This window comes from Macaca thibetana, chromosome 16, assembly GCF_024542745.1.
Source record: "Macaca thibetana thibetana isolate TM-01 chromosome 16, ASM2454274v1, whole genome shotgun sequence".
In the NCBI taxonomy this organism is placed as follows: domain Eukaryota; kingdom Metazoa; phylum Chordata; class Mammalia; order Primates; family Cercopithecidae; genus Macaca; species Macaca thibetana.
In genome coordinates this window covers 35766807-35787016 of record NC_065593.1, presented here as the reverse complement: position 1 = coordinate 35787016, position 20210 = coordinate 35766807, and the positions used below count along the sequence as shown (strand labels likewise).

At 47.6% G+C, this 20210-nt stretch overlaps 2 protein-coding genes across 9 annotated transcripts in view; one reads left to right on the top strand and one right to left on the bottom strand.

The window, feature by feature from the left end:
- SKA2 (spindle and kinetochore associated complex subunit 2) overlaps positions 1-20210 on the bottom strand; it is a 976874-nt gene that overhangs the window by 202903 nt on the left and 753761 nt on the right. The window contains exon 1 of one of the 5 annotated variants that reach the window (XM_050764804.1): positions 8397-8400. The exons of the other annotated variants lie outside the window; for them this stretch is intronic. The gene's annotated coding sequence lies outside the window, so the exon portion shown is untranslated. Of the gene's footprint in view, positions 1-8396; positions 8401-20210 lie in introns of those variants that run through there. 5 annotated transcript variants of the gene reach the window in all.
- Positions 9660-20210, top strand: part of YPEL2 (yippee like 2) — a 66041-nt gene continuing 55490 nt past the window's right edge. For 2 of the 4 annotated variants that reach the window (XR_007720377.1, XM_050764806.1), the window contains exon 1: positions 9660-9850. The gene's annotated coding sequence lies outside the window, so the exon portion shown is untranslated. Of the gene's footprint in view, positions 9851-10333; positions 10421-10664; positions 10740-20210 lie in introns of those variants that run through there. The other 2 variants (XM_050764808.1, XM_050764807.1) reach the window with 2 other exon arrangements.

Sequence of the window (20210 nt, the reverse complement as noted above, 5' to 3'; positions counted from 1 at the left end):
CAGCACAGCACTTTGGGAGGGTGAGGCGGGTGGATCACCTGAGGTCAGGAATTTGAGACCAGCCTGGCCAACATGGTGAAACTCCGTCTGTACACTAAAAATACAAAAATTAGCCAGGCATGGTGGCAGGCACCTGTAATCACAGCTACTTGGGAGGCTGAGGCAGGAGATTGCTTGAACCCAGGAGGTAGAGGTTGCAGTGAGCCGAGATTGTGCCACTGCACTCCAGCTTGGGCGACAGAATGAGACTCTGTCTCCAAAAAAAAATAAAAAAAAAAAAAAAAAACTGCTGTAGAACATTTAAAAATTGGTTGGATTTTTGTTATAACTAGTTCTGTGCAGTAAGTAAGTCTGGAGGAACTAGAGACAGAAGAGATCCTATGCTCAGTGTGTCTGCAATGAATTAATAACAAAAAGAAGAAGAAATCCATACTTAATCAAAATAGTGTATAGAAGAGGGTTTTAGGGCGTGGACCCTATAATCAGTCTTTGGTTGTTCTTTCTATTCTCTCCTTAGAGAATTTATTGTTTAATAGCAATGCATACACATGATACTAAATGGAAAGGCTCCCTTTCATCCTTAACCTCCAGTCTCCCCGTTTTCTTCTCCAGCAGCAACCACAGTTATTACAGACGCCCACCACCACGACTGGGTAATTTTTGTATTTTTAGTAGAGACGGGTTTTACCATGCTGGTCAGGCTAGTCTCGAACTCCTGACCTCAGGCGATCTGCCCATCTCAGCCTCCCAAAGTGCTGGGATTACAGGCGTGAGCCACCGCGCCTGGCCATAAGTGTATATTTTAAAACAAATGATGGCATACTTTGTACAATTGTTGTGTAGCATGTTTTTCTTGCATTTAAATCCTAGAGTTTGTTTACTCTTCATTCATTCATTCAACACATATTTACCGAGCACTATAATAGACTGGATTGTTGTTTGCTACTCCTTATGGTAGGTTATATATCATGCTCTCTGCTCTGTAACTTTGGATACTCTATCAGTAAAGAAGATAGAGTATGACTTCCTTTCACTCTTGACTTTGTGGTTGGCCATATGATTTTCTTTGACCAATGGACTGTGGGTAGAATTGTTGTTTCAAAAGAGAAATTGTCATTTCAAAAGAGAATATGAAAATTGAGATAAGGCTGGGAGAAGTGGCTCATTCCTGTAATCTCAACACTTTGGGAGGCCAAGGCAGGCAGATCACTTAAGACCAGGAGTTCAAGACCAGCCTGGCCAACATGGTAAAACCCCATTTCTGCTAAAAAACAAAAAACAAAACAAAACAAAACAAAAAAACCACACACACACACACACACAAAAATTAGCTGGGCGTGGTGGCACACATCTGTAGTCCCAGCTACTCGGGAGGCTGAGGCAAGAGAATTGTTGAACCTGGGAGGTGAAGTTTGCAGTGAGCCGAGATCACACCACGGCACTCCAGCCTGGGCGACCGAGCAAGACTGTCTCAAAAAAAAAAAAAAAAAAAAAAAAATTGAGATGAGTAAAGTCAATGGATAAAAAGAAATTTTGTTGAAGCTTGTAATCTGATATCTGATTTTTTAAAAAAGAAATTCTGAATTGCTAAGCTTGATACAAAACTAGTTAATGTTCCACACGGTAAAAATAATAACCTTTCAGGTTCTCTTCTGCTGGACAGAAAAATAATCATCCACCATTATCAGTGTTAGAGAGCTGTAAAATGGGCTTTAGCAATTGCAAAGTTACATCCCTAGAGAGTCAGTCATCTGATAATACTAACAATTTTACAATATCCATTTACATACATCTTTGTGCACATGTGTGTTATCTTTATTTTCTTTCTTTCTTTTTTTTTTTTTGGAGATAGTCTCCCTCTGTCATCCAGGCTAGAGTACAGTGACGTGATCTCGGCTCACTGAAACCCTCTGCAGTTCAAGTGATTCTAGTGCCTCAGACTCCCTAGCAGCTGGGATTACAGGCCCACACTACCACGCCTGGCTAATTTTTGTATTTTTAGTAGAGGCCGGGTTTGGTCAGGCTGGTCTTCAACACCTGGTCTCATGGAATCCACCCGCCTCAGCCTCCCAAAGTGCTGGGATTACAGGTGTGAGCCACTGCGCCCAGCACTGTGTGTGAGTTATTTTAAAAATAAATTCTGGCTGGGCGTGGTGGCTCAAGCCTGTAATCCCAGCACTTTGGGAGGCCGAGGGGGGTGGAGGCTGCAGTGAGCAGAGATTGCGCCATTGCACTCCATCCTGGGCGACAAGAGTGAAACTCTGTCTCAAAAAATAAAAATAATAAATAAATAAATAAACTCCTAGCCAGGCATGGTGGTACCTGCCTATAATTCCAGTGACTGGAAAGACAGGTAGAAGGCTTGCTTGAGTCCAGGAGTTGGAGGCCAGCCTGGGCAACATAGCAAGAGCCTGTTTCCAAAAAAATGCTTTAAAAAATTCCTAGCCGATGTGGTGGCTCATGCCTAGCCAGTGTGGTGGCTCAGAACTTTGGGAGACTGAGGTAGGTGGGAGGATTGCTTGAGCCTAGGAGCTCAAGACCAGCCTGGGTGACATAGGGAACCCCCGTGTCTCTAAAAAATATGTAAAATAAAAATAAATTAAAATAAATAAATTCCTAGAAGTGAAATTTCTGAGTATACTAATCTTGAGACTTTTGAGAGATTTTAATCTCTAATTTTGAGAGAGATTACCAAATTGTTGTCCTCTATAGAAATAAATTATTCCAATTTACCTTACTGCTAACAATATATGACTGGCTGTTTTTTCACATCTTCTCCAAAGCAGTGTTACTGAACTGTTATACTACTTGCCAATTTTTTTTTTTTTTTTTTTGAGACAGAGTCTCGCTATGTACCCCAGGCTGGAGTGCAGTGGCCCGATCTTGTCTCACTACAACCTCTACCTCATGGGTTTAAGCGATTCTCCTGCCTCAGCCTCCCGAGTAGCTGGGACTACAGGTGCCCGCCACCATGTCCGGCCATTACTTGCCAATTTTGACAGATTAAAATATCACCTCATTGTAATTTTAATTTTTCTTGTTATAAGATTTAACGCTTTTTCCATATCTTTACAAGTTATTTCTTTTACTTCCACCATGAACTGTCACTTCATATCTTTGTCTTCAGAAAAATTAATCCTTAGTCTGTCATATGTGCTCCAAATATTTTTTTTTTCAGTTTCAAATATATTTCTTTTTTTTTTTTTTTTTTTTTGAGACGGAGTCTCGCTCTGTTGCCCAGGCTGGAGTGCAGTGGCGCGATCTCAGCTCACTGCAAGCTCCGCCTCCTGGGTTTACGCCATTCTCCTGCCTCAGCCTCCTGAGTAGCTGGGACTACAGGCGCCCGCCACCGCGCCCGGCTAATTTTTTGTATTTTTAGTAGAGACGGGGTTTCACCGTGGTCTCGATCTCCTGACCTTGTGATCCGCCCGCCTCGGCCTCCCAAAGTGCTGGGATTACAGGCATGAGCCACCGCGCCCGGCCTTTTTTTTTGAGACGGAGTCTCGCTCTGTCGCCCAGGCTGGAGTGCAGTGGCCAGATCTCAGCTCACTGCAAGCTCCGCCTCCCGGGTTCCCGCCATTCTCCTGCCTCAGCCTCCTGAGTAGCTGGGACCACAGGCGCCGCCAACTCGCCCGGCTAATTTTTTGTGTTTTTAGTAGAGACGGGGTTTCGCCGTGTTAGCCAGGATGGTCTCGATCTCCTGACCTTGTGATCCGCCCGTCTTGGCCTCCCAAAGTGCTGGGATTACAGGCTTGAGCCACCGCGCCCGGCCTATTTATTTCTTTTCTTTTCTGTTTTTTTGAGATAGAGTTTTTGCTCTTGTCACCCAGGCTGGAGTGCAATGGTGCAATCTCCGTTCACTGCAACCTCCACCTCCCAAGTTCAAGCGATTCTCCTGCCTCAGCCTCCCAAGTAGCTGGGATTACAGGCATGCACCACCAGCTAATTTTTTGTTTTTTTGTATTTTTAGTAGAGATGGGGTTTCACCATGTTGACCAGACTGGTCTCCAACTCCTGACCTCAGGTGATCTGCCTGGCTGGGCCTCCCAAAGTGGTAGGATTACAGGCGTGAGCCACCGTGTCCAGCATCATATGTATTTCTAATCCTAGCATTACCATTGACTAGCTGCCCAGCCTCACATATATTTCTAATTCTAGCATTACCATTACTAGCTGACCTTGGGCAAATTACTGAACCTCTCTGAGCCTACATTTACTTGCCAGTTCTCAATCTCTCATTTGAAACCCTGAGATAGATGTGTTTTAGATTCCCAAATCTTTCAGCTCATATACTGCATATTACAGAGAACCTAGGGAGTTTGTATTTATTTATTTGTTTATTTAGAGACAGAGCCTAGCTCTGTCGTCCAGGCTGGAGTTCAGTGGTGCCATCTTGGCTTACTGTAGCCTCTGCCTCCTGGGTTCAAGCGATTCTCCTACCTCAGCCTCCTACGTAGCTGGGATTACAGGCATGTGCCACCATGCTGGCTAATTTTTGTATTTTTAGTAGTAGAGACAGGGTTTCACCATGTTGGCCAGGCTGGTCTCAAACTCCTGGCCTCAAGTGATTGGCCTGCCTCGGCCTCCCTAAGTGCTGGGATTAGAGGCGTGAACTAACTTGCCAGACTGAGTTTGTACTCTTTCAAACTTCAATATTTCTACAAGAAACATATGGATATTCTAGGTGAAATTAATAAAGACTAGAAATGACCTCATGTCAGATAAGGTTTGCCATCAAGTGAGCCATGTCAAACTAACTTTGGATTTTCAGAGCTTTTTGAACTTTGGAATTATGCTTAAAAATGTAGACCTGTGGTTGTTGTGAATATTAGATTAAATTAAACAATGCATGTAACATGTCTATACCAGTTTCTAAAACATAGGAAGCACCAAATAAATGATTTTTACTGTAGTTAAGAGGGAGGTGCTAAGCCCTCACCACTCTTGCTTCCAGATCATTTAGATTGGCATAGGGTTTCGCTTTGTGGAGTAGTTTGATCTTTGGCTGTTTTCTTGTAAAGGCGATTGGGATATTTCAGGGTAACAGAAGGTAAGCAGTTTTAGTCTTTGACAGCGTAGAAGAAAAAGAATGATTAGGTTTTGAAGCCAGTTGGATCAGGGTTCAAATTTCATAGCATCAGCTCCTTTTTAAAATGAGGGAAATATCTATCTTGCTGGTTGCTTTGAGGATTAAATATAACTAGATGGAAGAGAAACTGCTCTGCACACAATATGTGCTCAATAAATGGTAGCAAATGTTTTTTTAAAGCATTCAAGAAGCCCAAGGTACAACCCTCCCTTGTTAACAGTCTGAAAGGCACAGAATCAGCCACTTTCATGACCGAAAATAAGAGACTTGGATGGGGATCAGAGAAAGCATTTATTGTACATAAAGAAACAAAGCACTGTTACCATCATGTGTCTGCGGGAAGACGGCACCAGGCCCTCGTCTGTGATGCAATGTCATGGGACTTTACTGGAGTGGGGGTTGGAGGGGGTATGGTGTGACCTCTGAGGAACAGCTCTCTCTCCTACACAGGCAGAGCTGGCCATTTTCCCAGGTGGTATGTAGTGTGAGAGCCTGGTGGCCTCTAGCCTTCAGGAAGTTTCCATTGTACTGTGATTTTTAAAATGTAGTTTGTCCCTTTTATATAGAACAAACTAAAGTTTCAAGTTTAATGTTATCATACTACAAAGTAAGACTGCTATCTGTTGATCAGTATACTCTGAGAACAGATCCTATCAATTTCTGCTTGGACTCCCACTGGATTCAACTCAGATATAAACCTTTAGGGAGGGCCTACCATGTGCCAGGTGCTGAAAATACAAGGATGATCTGATAAGGTTCCAGCCCAAGAGGGACTGGCAGAGAGGAGAGATAACTGATAACTCTTAATTGGAAGTGTGGAGTGTGGGGTGACGTAATGGAGCTCTGAGTAAAGTACTATGTAGGGTACTAAGAAGAGGAAAAACTATTTTTCTGGGGAGGCTACGGGAAATTCTTCCACAGAAGTGATAGTTGATCCAATCTTTGGACTGAATCATCAGGCAAATGGATTTGAGACGGGATGAGAGGAAAGGGCTGAGGGGCGGGGAAGGGGGATAAAGGAGAGAACAATATTCCAAGTGAAAGAAACCGCAGGGACAAAGATATGAGGCAGTAGGTACACTCATGCATTTGTTCAGATAGTCATTCAAAAATCTGTTGAGTGCTAGTCACTGTTCTTGGCACTTGGGACACAACAGGAAGCAAGACAGACAGGTCCCTGATGTTTATACAGAGTTTACACTTCAGAGCTAGATGGGACCAAAAAAAAAAAAAAAAAAAAAAAAAAAAGCACAAAGAAATGAACAAGATGATTTCAGAGAGTGATACGTATTATGAAGAAAATAAACTGGGGTTATGATAGAAAGGGGGCACGGCATGTATGAATGGGCAATCCTCCTCTCTGGAGGAGGCTTTTTTTTTTTTTTGAAACAGAGTCTCGCTCTGTCTCCCAGGCTGGAGTGCAGTGGCGTGATCTTGGCTCACTGCAACCTCTGCCTCCCGGGTTCAAACGATTCTCTTGCCTCACTCAGCCTCCCAAGAAGCTGGGATTACAGGCGCCTGCCACCATGCCCAACTAATTTTTGTATTTTTAGTAGAGATGGTGCTTCACCATGTTGGCTGGTCTCGAACTCCTGACCTCAGGTGATCTGCCTGCTCTGGCATTCCAAAGTCCAAAAGGGATTACAGGCGTGAGCCACCGCACCCCGCATTTGACCTCAGAACCAAATGGTGAAGAGGCAGCCTTCTGGGGACAAGGTGTTCCAGGTGGAGGGGATGGCAAATACAAACACCCTACGACAGGATGAGGAACAGAAAAAAGGCCAGCTTGACTGCAGCAATTTGAGCAAAGGACAGTTGGTGGAAGACCAGAGAGGTTGGCAGGCCTGGTTACTAGGGCCTGTGGGCCACCAGAAGGAGTTTGTTTAGAAGAAGTACCATCTGGCTGCTGCACAGAGAATGGGCTGGAAGCAGGGAGATCAGTTGAGAAGCTGTTGCTTATTCTAGGCAAGAGATGTTGGTGGCTCCAACCAGGGTGCAGCAGCAGAGGCATATGTGTTCAGAGCAAATACATATTTGTGAAGTGAAACTGACAGGACCTGTTGATGAACTGGGAGGTGGCTGGGTGGTGAGGGGAAGGAAGATGTAATTAATTATTTCAAATTAATAATATGCAGGTTGAGAGGTTGAGTAAGGTGAACACGTAAAAGTGACTCTGTTCACAGCAGCAATAGCACCAATATGGCAATAGTGGGAAGATGGGATTAGTGAGAGGTCGCTGGAAAATATGCCGTGAAGGCTCTGGGAATGAATGAATTTGGCTTCACACAGAGGAGACAGAGGTACTCTTCCATTGACAAAGGCAGACTGATAATCTGTGAAGCCAGGAATCTCTCAAACTTTTAGCAGCAGGAGTTTTTGTTTGTTTGTTTGTTTAAGCCTTGGCTGACTTTGAACAAATTCGTTTATTTCTCTCTCTCTCTCCATCTCTTTTTTGCTTTCCAGGATAAACATCTGTCTCATTTCACCAACTCTCCATTGGCCTCAGCGTCTCTCCTCTCAGTAGATTTTTCAGATACTATCATCCTAGTCAAGCAGGAAATTCTGTCCATAGTAGGCACTGAGAAAATTTATTGAGGGACAGTTCAAGGGCCCCTCTCCCTCTCTGGGTTCAGAGAAGAGAAGTTGAATCTATTTGTTTCATCTCTCCCTTCTCCTTTCCCAGCTCAAAATGCTTGGCTCTTTTTGACTTGGAGGAGGCACGATCAGGCTTAATACTTTTTTTGTTGTTGGCTGGCTGGCTGGTTCTATTGTCTCCTGGCCCTAAGGTCTAGGGCCTCTTCCAGTCCCCTGCATACACACAGCAGGCCTGAAGGGGTCCTCAGAGCTCCCTCTGAAACCACGGTACCAGGCTAGTCTTTTTTAGCTAACATTATCTTTTATTTAAACAGAAACAGTAGCCACCAGTCTTGTTACATAACGTACCAATATCCTGGGTGTTAAACTAATTCAGCATCTACTGTTAGGAAGTGGTGATGTGGCAACACAAATATTCGCTCGCACAATATTGCGGAAACGTAACAAACATGACTTTCTGGTCCTACTTAAAATTTCAGAGCTGGAAGGGACTTGAGATCATCCTATTTCAACCCTCCTTCTTTTAAACTGTGGAAACCTAGGCCTGGAGAGACAAAGAAACATGCTCAAGAAGCAGATCAGGGCGAGACAGCAAGCTCTTGCTAATCTAAAGAATCCATGACATCTTAGATTAAGGATTAAATGCTAAACAGTTCTTGTTTGTGATTCCTTCCCATCTGAAAGCATTCCCCGCCCCCCCGCCCCCCCCCCCCCCCCCCCGCCTTTTAGACTCTCTAGTCAGTTGTGAACCATGACATAGCCTCTGTTTACACTGAAACTGCAAATCTGATGCTGATATGTCAGCACCACAATACTGAGGTATTTGGGGTGTTTTGTTGTTTTCACTAACTTTGGGGACGGGATTCACATGCAATAGACATTAACTGAATACAATTTGGTTGACCAAGCATATTTGAAAGACAGCTGGGTGGAGATGCAGGTGAGCCAGCATTCTGGGTGTACGTGCAAACCAGTGTGTGGAAGGCGGGGAGTCAGCTGCACTTCCTGCAGCACCCCACATCCTGATAGCTGCACAGTAAATCACTAGTTTCCTTGGACGAGGAGTTCCCAGAGGAACTGCGGAACCCCAGTGTCTTGAGTGAAAGGCAGAACCTGCTCTGTTCACCTTGTCCGTGCCTACATTCTTTATCAAACTGACCTGTCTTCCTGCTGGGAAACTGCCCCACTCCACCCACCTGGTGCCTCCCTGGATTCCTGACTGCCATGAGGTTATTTTTTAACCTGCTCTTCCTTGAAAAGCACCACCCCAATGATCCAGAACGTGGACTCCTCCCCTCTGGTCACTCGGACCATCCCACTCTAACCATCGTCATCTGCCTCTAAAAGTCATGGAAAATTAGCAGCAATAGATCGGTCTTCAATTCCTCTAAGCCCCTTTCGTACTTTTAATTCGCCGAAATTACTAGCAGGAAAGAGAGAAGAGGGGAAATGCCTGGCTTCTGAGCAGGGCATGGGTGGGCTGGGTGGAACCCGGACTATCGTTTTAAATTCAATTGCCCCGGGTCCTGAGGGCCACTTCTGGTAATTTAAGCTATGGCTTAGGGCGAGGTTTAAAAAGTAAGAAAGGAATGACTATCTTGAGCCTCCAAGGAGAAGCACTGCAAATCCCCCCGGCCCCAAATACAACCCAGGTTCTGGGAATCCCAGCCCTGCCCTGGGGACAAACCCCAAACCTAAATAAACAGCGTCCTCCTAGGCGCTGACAGCCCACCCAGCTTTGTCACTATGGGTCCCTGCCCCTCCGGCAAGTTGCCCGGACGGGCGGGACCCGGACCAGCCTCACTCTTGTCGCCCAGGCCAAGCCGGGCCGGGCCGAGGGGTGGGGGAGTGGGCGGCCGGGGAAGCGGGGGGCGGAGTTCCGTCCTCTGATGATTGGCTCTGCGCGGATGGGCTGCGGCTGCGCCCGGCCAACCCGCGGCGTGTTGCTATGTGCTGAGTCGAGGGGATAGGCGCGGGGGTGCGTCCGTCACGGGGTAGCCCCCGGCCCGGACCCGGAGGGATGCGGAGTGGCGGCCGCGGCAGTGGCGGAGACTGTGGCTTTAAGAGCGCGCCGGTAGCCCGAGCCCCATCCGGGCCGCGCTTCGCCGCTGCGCACCGCCGCGGAGCCGAGCCCCGCGCTGGCCGGACGGGGCCGCCTGCCGCCGGGTGAGTGCGCCGGAGTGCGGCGCGGGCTGGTCGCGCGTGGGCGTGGGGCGCACTGTCAGCGCGGGCTCTGGGTCCCCGGCCCCGGACCCCGGACTCCCCCGGCCGGGCCTGCGCGGGGTTGGAGGTGCGGTGCTCTCGGTTCCGCGTGGGGTCCCCGTGGGGGCCGCGGGCGCCGGGGGCGGGGAGCCGCAGCCGGGCCACGTGACCGGTTTGTTTACAAACATTGCCGGGCCCGCGGCTGCTCACTGAGAGAGCCCGGGGCGGGGGACCCCCGGTCGGGGTGGGAGACGCACGGCAGGGGCCGGGCAAGTCTGCGGGGCCAGGTTTGGGGTGGGGGCGCGGAGCTGGGATCGCCGCTTCCTCCTCTTCGTCGTCCCCGCGGGTTCGGACTCCGTGGGGTCCGGGTGGGGCTGGAGACGCCCTCCGTCCACTCGTGACGCCGCGTCTCCTTTGGAGAGTCCTGGGGACACTTCACTTGGACACAGGGCACCGCCCTGGGGGCCTCCCACTGTGGGACTGGGCGCCGTCGAAATTTCTCGGAGCGTGTCGTCGGCCCCGGCCCGAACCGAGGTAACCGCAGTCGAGTTCCTGCCTGGCCGCGTCCTGGCGCCTCCCCGGTGTCCTTGCCAAGGGGGTGGGCGCGAAGTCCTGCCCAACGGAACGCGGGGGCCTCTGCCGCGAGCGCCTCCCCGGAGCTGGCGCTTAGGGGCGGCCCCGACCTTTCGCCACTTCCAGTTTACCGTAGTTGGCCGCCGACCTCCTCTGGTGTCTTTCCCAGAGTGGTGGGCTTTCCTCCGGTCTTGGGGGCGTGCAGGGGTGGGGGACACCTGTTCTTTTGGACTTCTTGTCCAGAAGATTGCTACCTCTGTGCGAGAGTTTAAAAAGCCAGGTGAGCGAGTGTCCCGTTTTCCTCCGCTTGGTGCGGAGCTGCACCCTCTCCCGCCCTCCAGTCCCGCCGCTGTGAATGGCCCCAGGGAACTGCTCCGAAGCTTTCCGGGGGTTTTGCTTTCTGGCTTTTCTGCTGATTTTGCTGTCCTTGCAACTTGGGAGGCTCTTGAGTGAGTCCTTGCCTTTGGTGAATCTGAAGGCTAACGAGACAGCTGTCTTTTTCTCCCTGCCCTTCCTTCCTTGCTCTTCCTTGTCCCAAAGCATTGGGTAAGAAGGGTAGCGGTCAGCTTTCCTGTGCCTTACGGAGCATTAGAGGTGCAAGAAGTTCGGTAAACCACCTCACTGGCTCTGGGGTGGGACTTGATTTCACATGGTTTTTGCTCCCCCGTGCTCTCCTGGCTCTGGGGGCCACCTGGCCTGTGAGTGACTGAGTCTTGCCTCCGGTGAGGAACATTTTCATTCTTCTAAACTGTGTTTTGAGTGGCTGCAAGTTCTTTTCCCCAGAAACAGGCCCAGCCTGGGGAGAGCTGTGCAGACTTCCCCCTTGGCACCATCCCCTGTCCCCAGCTCCATGATCGGGTCTCAGGCAGGAGTGCAGTGGGAGCCTCATCCCCTTCCTCAGCTGGGCTTTGCCGCGGCAGGTTAACATTCAATGATAGCATTTCTTGGATCTGTCTTGGTATTTCTGTGCTTGAACCAAAATCAAGATGCTTGGAGTTAGGGGTGGAAAATGGAAAATAAACACCATGCACAAGAGAACCGTTTTCCTTCTTCCCTCTAGGAGTGTGGTTTTCAGACTTTGAGTGGGACCTGCAGTGCATACAGGTCTGTAACTGAAATAAGTTTCAGAGAACAATAATTACCCTTTCTACCTGCAGTGTGCTCTGTTTTAAAGTTTTTTTTTTTTTTTTCTACTTCATTAAAAAATAATCAACCGCTGGTTACGACCCATTAATTTGATTTCCTGACCAAGCAGGTCCTGACCCACAGTTTGAGAAGCATCGCTTTAGGGCAGAGGTCCTCAAACTTAAAACGTGTATAAAGATGACCTGGGTCGTGTTTAAAAATACAGTTTGTCAGGCTATTCGGCAGATGTTTATTTTCAGTGGGCCACAGGAATCTGCATTTTTACAAAGGGACCCATGAGATTGTGATGCAGGTGCTTGATAAGAGCCCCTGATCTAGTGGGAACTGGAGGCAGGGAACAGTGAAAGGTATTTACTTGGCTCTGAAGTGCAGTCAGGTATGTGACCCCATACTCTGCAATCCCAAAATCACTCAGCTGCCAATCACACTGGCTTAGGCTTTGAAAAGTCTAAAGGCACAGTATTGTTTCTTCTCAACTGCCATGAACCAGTTGGCTTTAAGAGACTGGTATCCCTCGCTCTCCACTCCAGCCTGTTTGAGGGCTGCTGCACAGTGTTGTGTACCAGGAGATGTTTCTAGGTGTGTGGGGGTTGGAGATGTGAGTAGTGCCAATGAGTTGCGTGAGTGTTGCTGTGCTGTTCATAGATTATGTGAATTTTTCGTTGTTTTAATGATTTTTAACGGTTTTGCAGGCAGCCACATAGTCATTGTGCCTGGGGGATTCACAATTGGCCAGCTAAAGAAAAGGTTGATTTTGTTTAGTATCCAGACTGTGTAGCCTGGGGGAAAGGCAGGCTGGTAACTCTTTTTATTTGAGGGGAGGGGGGTGAGGAGTCAGGATTTTGTCTACCATCAGGTCTTAGCAAAGGCACAAGTTCCCATACCTCCTGGGCTACCCCAGTCCTGGTTACTTCCCATTGTAATGGCCCAGTCCCTGAGTGCAGGTGAATCTTGTTAGGCCTCCAGTTTCTGATGCTGTTATCTCTGCCTTCAGGCACAAACACACACACACCTGATGCAGCCACAGGTTAGATTTTTCCCTCTTAGTTATTGTGTCCAGACATATTGGTAGGATACATTTATTTGAATTAATGAAAGCTACGATTTAGCTTCAAAAAGGACTTTATCCAAATTGAAGTTCAACCGTAGCCCTTCTTGCTAAAGGTGTGTCTTATGGGAACATTAAGCATGGGATTTTAAAAATTACCTTTAATAATGTTCAGTTTGGCCAAGCAGCTCACATTCAGAATGTTTAGTTTTGAGCATATGGAGAAAAAGCAACAAAAGGATGGCAAGGGATGAGATGTCCCAGGATTGGAAAAGCCAGAAGGAAGAGATGTTGAAGTGAGATTCAGATGGAGGATGTGATCAATTCCCATTGTAAATTATCTTGGCATTTCCTTAGTGTTTGTCACGCAAACCACTAGGTGCTCTGACAACTGCATTCCCCTGAGCATAAAAAGGTATAAAGTTTTGGAAAAGAAAGAAGCATAATTTTCTTTTTTTTTTTTTTTTTTTTTTTTTGAGACGGAGTCTCGCTGTGTCTCCCAGGCTGGAGTGCAGTGGCGTGATCTCGGCTCACTGCAAGCTCCGCCTCCCGGGTTCACGCCATTCTCCCGCCTCAGCCTCCCAAGTAGCTGAGACTACAGGCGCCCGCCACCACGCCCGGCTAGTTTTTTGTATTTTTAGTAGAGACGGGGTTTCACCATGTTAGCCAGGATAGTCTCGATCTCCTGACCTTGTGATCCACCCGCCTCGGCCTCCCAAAGTGCTGGGATTACAGGCTTGAGCCACCGCGCCCGGCCAGAAGCATAATTTTCAACTTGAGCCTGTAATGGTGGAAAGCCAGCCAGGCCCTGCAGGCTAAAGATATTTTTTAGAGTTGTTAGTTTTCAGTGACATTGTCCTTAACAAAAGGTGATACACTTGAGTCTGTCAAGTATTGTACTGCCTGGGTTTGTTTACCTGGGAGCTGTGGATATAACACTGGTGATCTTAAAAGTAAACCCCAGAGGCTGGGCGTGGTGACTCACGCCTGTAATCCCAGCACTTTGGGAGGCAGAGGCGGGCGGATCACGAGGTCAGGAGACGGAGACCATCCTGGCTAACACGGTGAAACCCCGTCTCTACTAAAAATACAAAAAAAAAAAATTAGCCAGGCGTGGTGGCGGGCACCTGTAGTCCCAGCTACTCGGGAGGCTGAGGTGAACCTGAGAGGCGGAGGTTGCAGTGAGCCGAGATTGCGCCATTGCACTCCAGCCTGCGCGACAGTGCGAGACTCCATCTCAAAAAAAAAAAAGTAAAACAGAATATGCTATTCTCTTGTCGCCAATTTGCCAATGGCAAATTGTCCTTCAGATATAATCTAATTCCTTTCCCTGTAGGCACCACCTACTCCCCTGTCTTCTGCCTCATCTCTTACCAATCTCCACCGTGTCCACTCTGCTTCTTCCTGCTTGAGAAACGCTCACCTTTTTGAGGTTTCTGAAACATGCCATACTTATTTTTGTCATGGGGCTTTTCTACTGGTAGTACCTCTTTCCAGGATGCTCTTTCTCCAAATTTTTCTTTTCTTTCTTCTTTTTTTTCTTTTTCTTTTTCTTTTTTTTTTTTTTTGAGATAGGGTTTTGCTCTTGCTTAGGCTGGAGTGCAGTGGTATGATCTGCTCACTGCAACCTCTGCCTGCCTGGTTCAGGCAATTCTCCTGCCTCAGCCTCCCAAGTAGCTGGGATTACAGGCGCACCCCACCACACCCGGCTAATTTTTGTAGTTTTAGTGGAGACGGAGTTTCACCATATTGTCCAAGCTGGTCTTGAACTCCTGACCGCAGGTGATCTGCCTGCCTCAGCCTCTGACAAGGGTTTACAGGCATGAGCCACCAGGCCTGGCTCTTTCTCCAAATTTTTGCATGGCTGACTCTCACTTGGTTCTCAGAGCTCCTTCCTGACGACCAGTTATCTAGAACAGCTCCTCCTCCCTTCTCTGCCCCTCAGCCTCTCTTAATCCCCTTAACTTTATTTTCTTCAAAGCACTTTAATACCGTCTGGAAATATATTATCTACTTGTTTGCCGACACGGAAGCTTGAGAGCTTTTCTGTCTTGCTTACTGCTAAAAGTGCTTGGTGTGGAGTAGACACTGGATAAATATTTGTTGGTTGAATGCATGAATGACCAAGAGAACCAAGGTTTAGAATCTCTAGAGGAAGAAATATAGTTTAAGAGAAGAGGAAAAGATAATTCTGTTTTTCTGGGATAACATAGTATTCTCAGAATTACTTTCATTTGCACTATGTCTGCTTTTTACAATAGTTTTCATTCCTTTATTCCATTTATAGGTTGGCAAAGGCTCCAAAAGCTCCGTTGTTATTTTGTTGTTATTAATAATAAACAACTCTTATCTACCCCAGTAACCTTATTCTAGGCCTCACTGTTTGTTTTCTTCTAACAAATGTTAGCATTTCTATCAGTAATCACATTTCATTAATACCAGGAGGCACTATATGTGGGGCTAAGAGCCTGGACTTTGGAATCAGAAAGACCTGGATAATTAGCTCTGTGACCTTGGCAATCTACTAAAATTCTCTAAATCTTTGTTCCTTATTTGTAAAATGATACTAATAATAGTTCGCATCACACAGGACTGATGGGAGGATTAAATGAGACTGCAGGGGAAGCCAGGCACAGAGCCTGGCACCTAAGCACTCAGTGCTAGCTATTAATAACAGCACTAATATTAATAGGTGGATTCCCCTCTCTCTGGCTCAGAGGAATCCATTCTCAATCCATTGATTTGGGAGTGGACAGTGTGTGGTGGGTTCAGAGAAGGACTTCTTACTATAAGTGAGTGAAGACTGAAAATGCCACTTACATCTATTTGAACTGGAATGGAATTTAGAAACCGTCTATTCGCACACTGACCGCTGCCCAGCATCCACCTGGAAGAAGTAATAGTTACGGAAGTTTTTGGAAGACATGTTGTCTATCTGCTCCTGTGGCATTCTTGGTTTTAGACTTGATTAAGCTGGGCCATCTGCATGCGCCATTGTGTCAACCCCTCCATTGTTATTTTTACTGAGTTGAGCTTCAGTGTCTGTCAGAAATAGCTTTACATAACTTGTTACTGTAGTTCTTATAAGGGTTTATATTGAAGACTAGCTACAGATTCAATGCCCCCTTTAAGAAGTTCATGGGAGAAACGCTTTTAGAACCTAGTTTCTCTGAAAAGCTTTGTCTCTGGTGAAAACCTGGTATGCTTTATCTTTTGTGGAAACTGGAAATTTATAGCATCATATTTCTCTTTTTGCTTTGGCTACCAGGAAGTACAGAGCCAAATCTGTAGCTTGATTTTAGTGACTATGTAGGGCTCTGCATCCTATTTTTTTCCACTGTTAACCTTGTAATTTTTATTTTCTATTAATTAGGTATATACTGGGTTGGGCATTAAAATCTGTTTAGGTGTTAAAATTTTAGAGATATAAACATTGAGGTTCAAACAGAAAAAGGACTTGATTTAAGACATAGTGCTAATTAGGGCAAAGTGGAAGCTATAAACCATACCTTCTGTTTCTCAGACCAAGGCCTCTTCCTACTTCTGCACATTCTGGAACAATACCAGCTCCTCATCTAAACCCTAAATAGCCCATGTCTCCATTCTAGGCAGAGTCTACCTTCTCTCTGCAACGAGGCAGAGCAGCATTCTGCTTGCGAGGTGCAGCACTGCCACCTGCATTCCTATTACCTAGATGGGTCAGCAACACCTGGGTTTCCTGAGCTACAGAGCAGTCAGCCCTCCCCTGGTCTTAAAAGCAGTGTGTCTAGACTGAGTGGCTTTGATTCGAAACTGGATTGCTGGCTCCAAATGAGGTTACCCTCCAGTGTCTGGAGTTCCTTTGTCTGTTTCTCACTGGGAAAGGAAGGTTTGACATCCATTTGGCAGATGGGTGCCACTGAGGCTCAAACAGGATCTTCTGTGGCCAAGTTTAGTTGCACCAGAGAAAGTGGCTTTGTTTTACCCAATGTGAAATTTTTAATTCTAGGAAATACCTTTCTAGTGATTTGTTTTTTGTTTTCTCAAGGCGTTCTGTTCAGGAGTACCTGGGGCAAATTAGTGTAGGCATGGAACAGATCCTGCCAATCAGGAATATTTGATCCCTATTTTCGAGATGGATTGGTGAAGAATGAAGCGGATTTACACATGCAGAAACATTCCATGGGGAACAGTTGTGTGCAAAGGCACCGAGGCGTGAACATAAGAGGGAGAGTATGGGGAATGTTCAGTAAGCCCGTGAGATGGGGAAAGAGGGCGCTGGGATGTAGTTCTCAGCTACCATGGCTGCAGATAGAGCACTCCATGGGAGTGGACTGTGACTTCATTCATAGTAATGGTGAAGAGCGCTACACAATGGCTAATTGCCTCAGATCATAGGTGTCCCCAGGAGGGAGGCTATCTCTAGGGGTTCTGGAAGCTGGCTGCCTTAAGAATTCCTCGTCCCACTAAAGGCCTACAAAATCAGAATTTTCAGGATGGGGAATTTGTAACAAAAACAAGAAAATAGTAATAACCCCTGAAAACCTGTTTCTCAGGTTCTTCTAAAGCAGCCAACCCCACACATGTCTGAGGTCTGGAAACCACTGAGGTTGTGGTTGATCCTCTGGCAGGAGCTACCAAGCAGCCTTGGCTTTTGACCCCCTTCCCCTTGTTCTTTCTATTTTTGCTTTTTCCTTTGTTTGTGTTGCCCTGGCTTATGTCATCCAGGGTATCTGTGCGCCCGTCCCCCTCCCCCGCCCCCCCACCGCTTTGTTTCTGCTTTTACCACTTTGGTCTTTGTCTGTTGGGGGTCCCTCCCTAAATAGACCCATTGCCAAATGGACAAGAGAGAAATGAATTAACTTTCAGGACTGGTTACGTTAATGGTATAAACGTGCGCATTACATAAACCTAACTTAAATAGGGCTTGCAGTTTGTTGTGCTCGCAGGGCTCTTTGTTTCTGTTAGGATTTGAGGAAATGTTATCCCCACACTTAACTGCAGCCTTAAAGCTAAGATACCTCATTAGCCGGGAGGTACAACAAGAGCTGAAAACCAAGTCCGGCCAATTTGCGGAACTTTAAAAAATTAAGGCGGCCGGCGCGGTGGCTCACGCCTGTAATCCCAGCACTTTGGGAGGCCGAGGCGGGCGGAGACCATCCTGACTAACACTGTGAAATCCCGTCTCTACTAAAAATACAAAAAATTAGCCGGGCGTGGTGGCGGCGCCTGTAGTCCCAGCTACTCGGGAGGCTGAGGCAGGAGAATGGCGGGAACCCGGGAGGCGGAGCTTGCAGTGAGCTGAGATTGAGCCACTGCACCCCAGCCTGGGCGACAGAGCAAGACTCTGTCTCAAAAAAAAAAAAAAAAAAAAAAAGGCCAAGCGCGGTGGCTCACGCCTGTAATCCTAGCACTTTGGGAGGCCGAGACGGGCTGATCTCCTGAGGTCCGGAGTTCCAGACCAACCTGGCCAACATGGCGAAACCCTGTCTCTACTAAAAATACAAAAATAGCCGGGCGTGGTGGCGGGTGCCTGTAATCCCGGCTGCTTAGGAGGCTGAGGCAGGAGAATTGTTTGAACCTGGGGGGCGCAGGTTGCAGTAAGCCAGATTGCGCCATTGCCCTCCAGCCTGGGCAACAAGAGCGAAACTCCGCCGGGGCGGGGGGGGGGGGGGGGGGGGGGGGGGGGGAGGGGGGAGGGGGGGGGGGGGGGGGGGGGAGGGGGGGGGGGGGGGGGGGCGGGGGGAGGGGCGGGGGGGGGGGGGGGGGGGGGGGGGGGGAGGGGGGGGGAGGGGGAGGGGGCGGGGGCGGGGGGGGAGGGGGCGGGCGGGCGGGGGGGGGAGCCGGGAAAGCGTCTTACAAAGATGAACAGGCTGCGTGCATTTGCCGGGCCTCAAAGGATCAGAGGCACGTGGTGGAAGCACCTTTAAGAAGGAGAATGGAAGGGGGACTTAGATTCTTGTTAAAATCTTTCTGCTATTCCCATTCAGAGAAGAAACCCAGAAATGTGCTGTAGAGTCTCCCTTTCCCACCCCACCCGCTTTCCTCTCCCTCAGTAAATGGCACCACTGGATGACAGTTTAATAATTCCCAGAACAAAATAACTTCCAACTTTAGGCTGGCGATGACTTGGTCTTTAGACATACAATCAACCTTTTGAAAGTGCCTCTTCCCTTTTTTGCTCTTCAGTTTTTAAAAAGTTCAATTTCCAAATTCCCGTTGCGGAAAGGCGGGGAGCCCAGCCACAGATGTCAGAGTCTAGAGTTTTGGATTTGAATTGGGAGATTAAAGTCAGAAAGCCAAAGGCATGCTGACAGCTGAACAACAGAATTGTATTGGCAGATTTGGGTTGGGTGGTTTGTAGCTAATTGGGGCCCCAGCTGTGCCCTGGGGGACCAGCAGTTTAAAGAGAAATCAAGGTCACACAGTGCCCAGAGTCTACAACACATTCGTGTATTCAGCAGATATTTGAGTGTGGGAAACACAGATGACAATCAAATAATCACCTCAGTAAAATTACCGCTGTGGATAGTGCTATATGTGTGGCATAGGGGAGCCTGACTTGGTTAGGGCTGGATGAGGCCACGGGGAGAGTTCCCTGGTACAGTAACTTCTGAAGATAGGCCGTATCTCTTACCCTATTTCCCAAGACCTTGTTTTCTTCATAGATCTTGTAAATGGCTATTTTTCATTATACTTCAAGTATAACCCTGTCTGGGGACAGAGAGATGGACCAGATTTTTCTCTGGGTCACAGATCATGGGAAAAATCTATTTGTTTTGTTTTAACCAGGGTTATCATCTCTGAGCATGATCAAATACAAAAGGAAGGACTGGTGTTGAAGGGCGGCAGTCTCTTGGGGCTGGAGGATAAGGGTACATTTGGCTCTCTCGTCTGCATAGTCAAGGCAGGGCTGAGGGATCGCTCGCCTTCTTGGCCTGAATCAAATCTGACACTTCATTTTTTTGTGACTCATTCTTGCCTAGGGTAGCAGCTCAGACTGTCCTGGGGGTTTTGTGGGGACCATCTTGGAAGAAGACGCCTAGGTTGGAACTCTTAAGAGTTTCTCTAGGGGTCTAGACGTCCCTGCCCACGTGGGAGGGTCACTTGGGGAGCTAACCCAAGGAGGGCATACACAGCCTGTCTGAAGGGCAGAGCAGGAAACGTTTCTGCTGTCAGACAGCAGCCAGGTAAAAGCATCAGAGGCTCGCGTGGTGTGGCTCAGCTGAGTGATGATTTCATGGCCCTACTGAATTTCAGACTCCATCTGCCAGCCCAAATGAGTTGGCATCACAAGCGTTTACTGGCTTTTTAACTTTGTAGAGCATTAATGGTGTGTGAGTCCTATGTAATGCCCAGATTGGATATTTTAAATGTACTGGATAGTGGCAAACTAAATAAGGCGATTTTAAAAATATCAGCTTTACGTGGCAGTGTGGTTTCACTGATGGCCATTCATTTTACTCAGTTAACATTTATCAAGGATCTCCAGTATGCTGGGGCTGTGAGTCCTGGAGAGACCACTGTGGGTGGGGTTGGGGGGATCTGGAAGGCCGGACCTTTGACTGCAAGAAGTTC